Source organism: Myotis myotis, unplaced genomic scaffold (assembly GCF_014108235.1).
Source record: "Myotis myotis isolate mMyoMyo1 unplaced genomic scaffold, mMyoMyo1.p scaffold_m19_p_2, whole genome shotgun sequence".
Classification (NCBI taxonomy): domain Eukaryota; kingdom Metazoa; phylum Chordata; class Mammalia; order Chiroptera; family Vespertilionidae; genus Myotis; species Myotis myotis.
Genome location: NW_023416324.1, coordinates 142496605 through 142504486, shown reverse-complemented (window position 1 = coordinate 142504486; position 7882 = coordinate 142496605).

Here is a 7882-nt window from a genome sequence, read left to right as displayed (position 1 = left end):
AGACACCCAAGCAACAAGAAATGGTGGCATAGAGTGCTTCATGACTGCAGTAGGGAGGCCCTTTATCACGCTCTCCAGAGAAATCCACACATTTCCCCTAATAGTCAGGGCTTGGATGGCTGCCACACATAGCCATTCCTCTGTTGTTTGAATGTCCTGAAGTGTGCTGCCAGCTTCAAAAAGTGACTTTCATTTTATTTCTTAACTTTTGGTGTAAATTGACACCAAAGTAGAAGTAGAAGTGTTAGCTGAGAGATGTTTGAAAGCTCACTGGTCCTCACACCCAAAGACTGACGATCACACCGGGAGAACGCCAGTATAAGAGTGGATAGGAGCAGGAAGAGGTGCAAAACAGTGTCTTCCTGAGGAGAACTACTTAGGGAAATCAGAACAGGAGGGGAGACAAAAGCAAGAACACCAGAATTTGAAACTTTGGTATCCATAGCTAGAGCACTCAGTAAATGCAGCCCAGCTCCTAGCTGGTTTAACAGCAAACCTTACCCAAAGTCCTATTTAATTCAATCCCTATACTGAAAACAAGACATCTGGTTTTCAACAACAACAACAACAAAATTACTAAGTGTGACTCCAGGCCAAACTTCTATGTGTGATATTTTGGGTTCAGCCAGAGGCAATTAGAAGCTTTGCATATAAGATTGGTGGGGTCAAGAGGCTGCCTTCCCCACACAAGACTTGTGTGCACAGCCAGTGAATTGCATTTCTCTGGGAAGAGTTGCAGTCACATACTGAAAAATCCCCTCCCTGAGTCATATCTGCATCCCTAGCCCAGGCACCTCCAGTTTGAGACCTCCTTATTGGAGGCTTTGCTGATGCATTTCCCATGTGCCTCCTCTAAGACCTCCTTATCTCACCACCTTGGGTGAGGCACTATTCCCTCTCTCAGAATTAAGGTAATCCTTCTCCTTCACTCTCTCCTTCCTCCCACCTCCCAGTTTCATAAAAAAGGGCTCCTTGACAATGAGAGGATTCCCCTACCTGAGCTGTATATCCTCGTACCATCACTCAGTGTCATTTCATGGGGAATATTGGAACATTATAGAGCCAGCATTTATTTCTGCCTCTTGGTTACACTCTGGAAGTAAGTGAATAAAGCTTTTAAAAAATTAAAATAATTGAAATCATATAAACTATGTTCTCAGACCACAATGCAATTCAAGTAGAAATCAACAACGGAAAGGTAATTGAAAAATATCTAATATTTGGAAATTAAACAATACTTTTTAAAATAACATATGAGTCAAAGGAGAAGTCTCAGAAATTAATAATAATTTTGAATTAAATGAAAGTTAAAGGCAACAAATCAAACTTTGTAGAATTGGGTAAAAGCAGTGCTTAGAGAAAAATGTATAGCATTAAACCTGCATATAAGGAAAGGAAAAATACCCAAAATTAATAACTTGGCCCTGGCTGATGTGCCTAAGTGGTTAGAGTGTCGTTCTGTGGACTGACAGGTCACAGGTTCAATTCCTGGTTAAGGGCACTTACCTGGCTTGCTGGTTCCCTTCCTGGTTGGTCGGGTCCGAGCATGTGCAAGAGACAACTGATTGAGGTGTCTCTCTCACATTGATGTTTCTTTCTTTCTATCTCCCTCTTTCCTTCCCTTCCACTTCTCTAAAAACCAATAGGAAAAATATCCTCCAGTGAGGATTAACAACAACAAAAACTAATAATCTAAGCTTCCACATCAGGAAACTAGAGAAAGAAAAGCAGTTTAAGTTTATCTAAAGGGAGCAGATAAAAAGAAAATAATATTTAGAGCAAAAATCAATGAACTTAAAAACAGGAAAACAAAGAGGAAAAAAAACAAAACAGAGGCTAGTTCTTTAAAAAAGATAAAATTTACAAACCTATAGCTAGGCTACCAAGAATAAAATAGAAAAAGTAGAAATTAATAAAATCAGAAGTGAGAGAGGTCATTACTAATGATCTCATGAACATAAAAAGGATTATAAAGTGAGTTATAAACAACTCTATGCCCATCAGTTTGATAACTTAGATGAAATGAATCAATTCCTTAAAAGACACAAACTGTTCATATAAGGAGAAATAGAAAATCTGAATAGGCCTATCTTCAATGCATTGAATTAATAATTAATAACTGTTAAAAAAAAACACACCCAGAAAACAAAAAACCACTAAGTCCATTTCACAGTATTTTACTGGGGAAGTCTGCCAAATACTTACAATGGAAAGGATGCCAATTCTCCAAAATACCTCCCAGAAAACAAAAGCATAGTATAATTTATAACTTATTTTGTGAGGTCAGTATTACTCTTATAATAAAACCAGATCAAGATGTTATAAGAAAGAATAACTATGGTTTAATATCTAATAATATCTCTAATTAAATATCTTTAAATATTAGCAAATCCTACAGTGTATAAAAAGACCAAGTGGGACTTATCCCAGGTATGCAAGTCTGGTTCAACATTAGAAAAGCCAATAAATGTAAGGCACCATATTGATAAGATAAAGAAGAAAATCATGTCAATTGGTGAAGAAAAAGAATTTGGCAAAATTGACTTACCTATTATTTATGATAAAACCTCTCAACATCTTCTGTAGCCCATATGGTTCAGTTGTTTAGAGCATTGTCCCATATGCCAAAAGGTGGTGGGTTTGATTCCTAGTTAGGACACATTTCCAGGTTCTGGGTTCTATCCCCCATATGATTCCTGGGTAGAGGTGTGTACGTGTGGCAACTGATTGATGTTACTCTCTCTCTCAAATCACCACCACCAACAAAAACAACACTCAATGACTTAGAAATAGAGAGAAGTGTTCTCAAATTTATAGTAAAGATTTACAAAAAGGCACAACTAACATTGTTCTTAATTAATGGGGAGATGTTGGGTACATGCCCCCTAAGATCAGGAAGAAGGAAAGGTGTCCTTCCAACTCAATGTTATACTAAACTTTCTAGCTATTGCATCAAGATATGGAAGTCAACTGAAACCATGGCCACAGCTGGAACAATTTTAATAATAAAATAATATAACATTTCACAAAATAAATATGTATGAGGTCAAACTGATATAAATAATTTGATTAAATTCATAAATAAATGGAGGAGAACAGACAAAATCCTGTATAGAAGAATCCCATCCATGCCCCCATGTAGATATTCTACTCTAAAGGAGTTTGCACTTAAATCCCACTAAAGTGTGTGTAGTTTATAATGACTACCTTGCAAAGAGCACAGTATGTAAAAGGGCATACTTAAAAGGGCATTGTAAAGAACAACTTTACAGTGGAGAAACCCAAGAAACACTGCTGTAGCCGGGTGATTAACTTTAATATCAACCATAATAAGTAATATTAAAAATAAGTATCCGTGACATGATGTAATGAGAATGGCACTTCACCTCTTTTTTCTTCTTCCTAAAGCACATAAATGCAGTTTAAACAAAAAAGACACATCAGTCAAATCCCAACTGAGGGATGTGCTACAAAATGTCTGACCAGTCCTACTCACAACTGTGAAGGTCAGCAAAATAAGACTATCATAGCCAAAGGAACTTAAGGAGTCATGAGAAATAAATGTATTGAGATACCCGGAATGTAATCCTAGAAAAGGAAAAGAACACGAACACGAAGTAAAAACTAAGGATCTATGAACAAAGTACAAATAGTCTTTAGTTGATAATAATGTATCAATATTGGTTACTTAATGTAACAAATGTACCATAATGATATAAGATGCTGATAGTAATGGAAGTTGTGTGACACTTTCTGCAATATGTTCACAATTTTTTTGTAAATAGTCAACTTTAATAAAATAAAACATTAATTTTTTAATGTAGAAAAAAATCAGTAAGAAAATGACTAAGAAAAGAAGATGTGGAATGCAAGCCATATCCCTTTCATAGCACAACCCAGAAGTTGCTCAAATCATTTCAGCTAATATTTTATTTTCTGGATTTTTGTCATTCAGCCTTACCTAACTGCAAGTTTAGGCTATGAACCTACTTGAAAATGATGGACTATATTGAGGGGGGAAATAAGAGGAAAAATAAGAAAGGAGAGGAGAGGAGAGGAGAGGAGAGGAGAGGAGAGGAGAGGAGAGGAGAGGAGAGGAGAGGAGAGGAGAGGAGAAGGGAAGGGAGGGAAGAGGAGGGGAGGGGATGGGAGGGGAGGGGAGGGGAGGGGATGGGAGGGGAGGGGAGGGAGGGAGGGGATGGGAGGAGAGGAGAGGAGAGGAGAGGAGTGGGGAGGGGAGGGGAGGGGAGGGGAGGGAGAAATAGATTTTGAAGAAATTCTAAGTCTATTCCAGAACCTCATGAGATAATTATTTTTCAGAATAAATGTAAGATGAAAAATCCACAAAAGGAGAACAGAATTTTGGAGGATAAGAAATGCTTTTTAAAACTCATAAAGAATACTCTCAATAAGGGATATGTTTAATTACCTAGACTGGAAACTAGGTCATTGCTACCATGTTTGAGAACAATAAATCTAGATAATAAAAGAGGATTACTTTAGATTCTAAATGAGAATAATAGCAGCTCATCATAGGTAGATGTGTATTTCTGTGTGGTGTGGAGAAGATACGGAAATCAGTGGACCATAGAATCACAACCCTTAGAAGCAAAGTCTAGCTGAGGCACCTGGACTATTTAGAATTGATGACAGAGATTGTTCACTGCATTAAACCTAATTGAAGCAATCTCAATTAGGTAAAATGTATAATTCCTCTCAATTATATTTAGATCGGATCTCATAATTCCCTTCCATTGTAATGGCTCCCTTCCCATCTCATACTCACACACACACACATACACACATGCATAGATGTTCACACACATACATACACTCACACACATATGCACACACTGAATGAAGGTAAATTTTGGGCAGTTGTTTTTATGAGGAAATGGACTCTAAACCCAAGCTATGGTAAAAGTAGGCGACAGTTAAGACCATGATCATTAACTAGCACTTTGGTTAGTTTAATAAAGGTCAGGAGAAAATTGGCTTACAGAACAGATTAAGAAGCCAACTGAAACAAGTGTGATACAAGTCAGGGCAATAGACTGGTATCAGGGACTGATGAAGTCCTGAAGATAAGCGAAAGGAAAGTAGAGATAATCAAATTTTTCTCAGGGGAAATGGTTGGCTTGTAGTGGTTAGAGTGTCAGGAAAGAAGCTGATGGGACTCAATGCCTCCCACTTTTAATCAACTAGGAAAGCTTTATTTAATTTTAAATATTGGGGTTACCTTTAAGGTTTCTCTTGAGGAATATGGCTCACTTGCTTTTTAAAAGGCTAAAAATAATAACTAAACTTAAAAAAGATGTAGGCACAGGCAGCCCCTCCAATTTCTGAGGAGCTATATTCTAATAATATTTTAATTCTATTCTGTTGAATATACAATGATGCTCTTTTCAGAGTGTACAGAGATTACAATAATAACAAGTTTGGAAATGAGTTCAGAGCTCTTTTCTTCATCATCTTGTGCTCATTCCGTTGGTCTCTATAATGTCTTCTTATTGTTTTGTTGTTTGATTTCCACTGATTTTGTGGAATCAAGGGTTCTTCCTTTATCTGCCAATCAGTCAAAGTCAGAAGGTGGGTCTTCCAGCCTGACTGTAAGTCTGGATTTCCTGGGACACAGCTGGCATATGCTTGCATTCTAGAAGGTAAGGAAAGTAAAATAGAGCATAGTGTTCTTTCTTATCCTCATTATTAACTTAGAGATTGCAAATTTAAAAGATAATGTACTTTGTAAATGGGCTTAGTAAGAGGCAATAATAAGGGTGGGGTGGCTGGGGAGAGGTCAATGAGGGAAAACGGAGACTGATGTAATACTTTAAACAATAAAGAATTTAAAATAAAAAAGAGTCAATAGTAAGTCTTAATGGTAAAAGGCATTCAAATTTATTTTTTTCATTAATGTCAATGTGCCAAATAAGCAATATATTAGAGTATTAAATATGGCACTAACTTCCCATATCACATCCTATGGACAGTTTACCACATTAGAACAAGGACAAGAACATGATTTGAGGGGATGCTTTATTGGATCACTTGAATAAACTCAAACTGCACTATAAGGAAGATGATGGAAAAAATATTGTTGCAGGAGATGGTGCTGAGAAGGAAAGGGTCAAGGTGCCAACTGCTTGATAGTGTCAAAGCATCACTGGCAAAATTTAGATTGCTAAAGGCTGAGACCAACAGGTCGAATGGAAGGCCGGACAGGAGAAGCAAAGGCGTAGTCAGGCCTGAAGAATTTTCAACAGATAGTTATCAAGGTAGTACTACTGAGATCCAGACATAAGAATATGTGTCCTAATTTATAGCATAATTAGTCAAAAGAATGTTATGGAGCCAATGATTAGAGAAAAAAAGAAGAGGATGCTTATTAAATCAGAGACGGATTAGCCAAAAAAAAAAAAAAAAAAAAAAAAATCAACAGGGCGCTAACTGGAAAAGTAGGTATACAGTGAAGTCAATAGTGAAAAAAAAATTAACTGATAGAACAAAGTATAGCTCTTATTTTGTCTTCTGTGGTTCTTGTGAAAGTCAAAGGCCCAAGAACTTCCTCTAGTGCTTTGAAATCAGTGGAACAAAATTCTTGCTTGGAGGCCATGCTAGCAACCAATTGGCTGAGGCAGAGATATGCCAATAATGTATGTTCTGGCACTCATTTGGCTATGGTAAATTCCCACCATGACCATGGACTTGCAGCTACCTATTCTCTTGAAAAAAAAAAAAAAAAAAAAAAAAAAGGAAGACTGGCAGGAAACATTGTAGTGAAATTTCTGGCATTATCAATTGAAACGGAGTTGGTGAAAATGTACTTAGAGTAGAAGGCATTGTCTAGAGAGCTTAAGAGACATTTGTTTTAGGGCTGTCATTTCACAAATAATAGTTTCCTTTGATCATGGGTTAGGTATAAAATTCTGACTCCTTGCATAATATTCTGAAGTGGGAATGTTTATTTTTATGACTTCCATAAAAGTATAATGTAGAGCAGGACAACATCTATAAGAGAAAATTGGGTTCTATCAATAAATAATTACTATGTAAATATTGATATTAATAACTATAAAATAAGTGCCATTATTGGGAACTGTATAGAATTAAGTGAGATTCTAAACAGGATATTTTTTATTAGTAATTAACAGTCTATGTATTTTGTGATATTTTTGCTCACTTTGATTTTTAGTTTAATTTTTTCCTAGAAATGATTGAGGGAATTGATTCTGATTTACTTTTCTTGAACCAAAAATATAGTTGGAACATTAGTAATAGGCATCATCAAATATTGTTATGAGACATTGTATATCCCATTATAATCCACTGCCATACATCCCAATATTGTACATCAATTTTTGTAAAGACAGTTTGTAATCTGAAAGTAGAATGCATTAACATATACAATAACCTTCTAGCTTCTCTTCTTGTACATACTGTTTGATAAAGATTGAGTTTCACAACCCTTCTCAGTCAAAATTTCATAATTTGCACTCTGTGACTGGAGAGATTGAATCTGTCTGAAGTAAGCCTATTTAATGGTGATTTCCGGTATGAGTCTAGGCCAGTCATATTCTTGGGATGAGTGCTGCAGAGCTGCAGGCCTGTCAGTGGGAGTGTGCTGTCTAATTACCGTCTCAGCTGTACTCTTCGACTAGATGTAGTGACAATAATTCTGTAAGTCCAGTGTCTTTCAATTTCTTTTTCTTTATATGTATCCTCTTAATTTTCTTTATACAGATGTATAAATGTATCTGGTTATATATATGTACATAAATATGCATATAACTATGTTGTGTAGTGTGTGTGTGTGTGTGTGTGTGTGTGTGTGTGTAGAAAAGACTGGGGATGACTGAATATAGTATTGACCAATAAAATATAA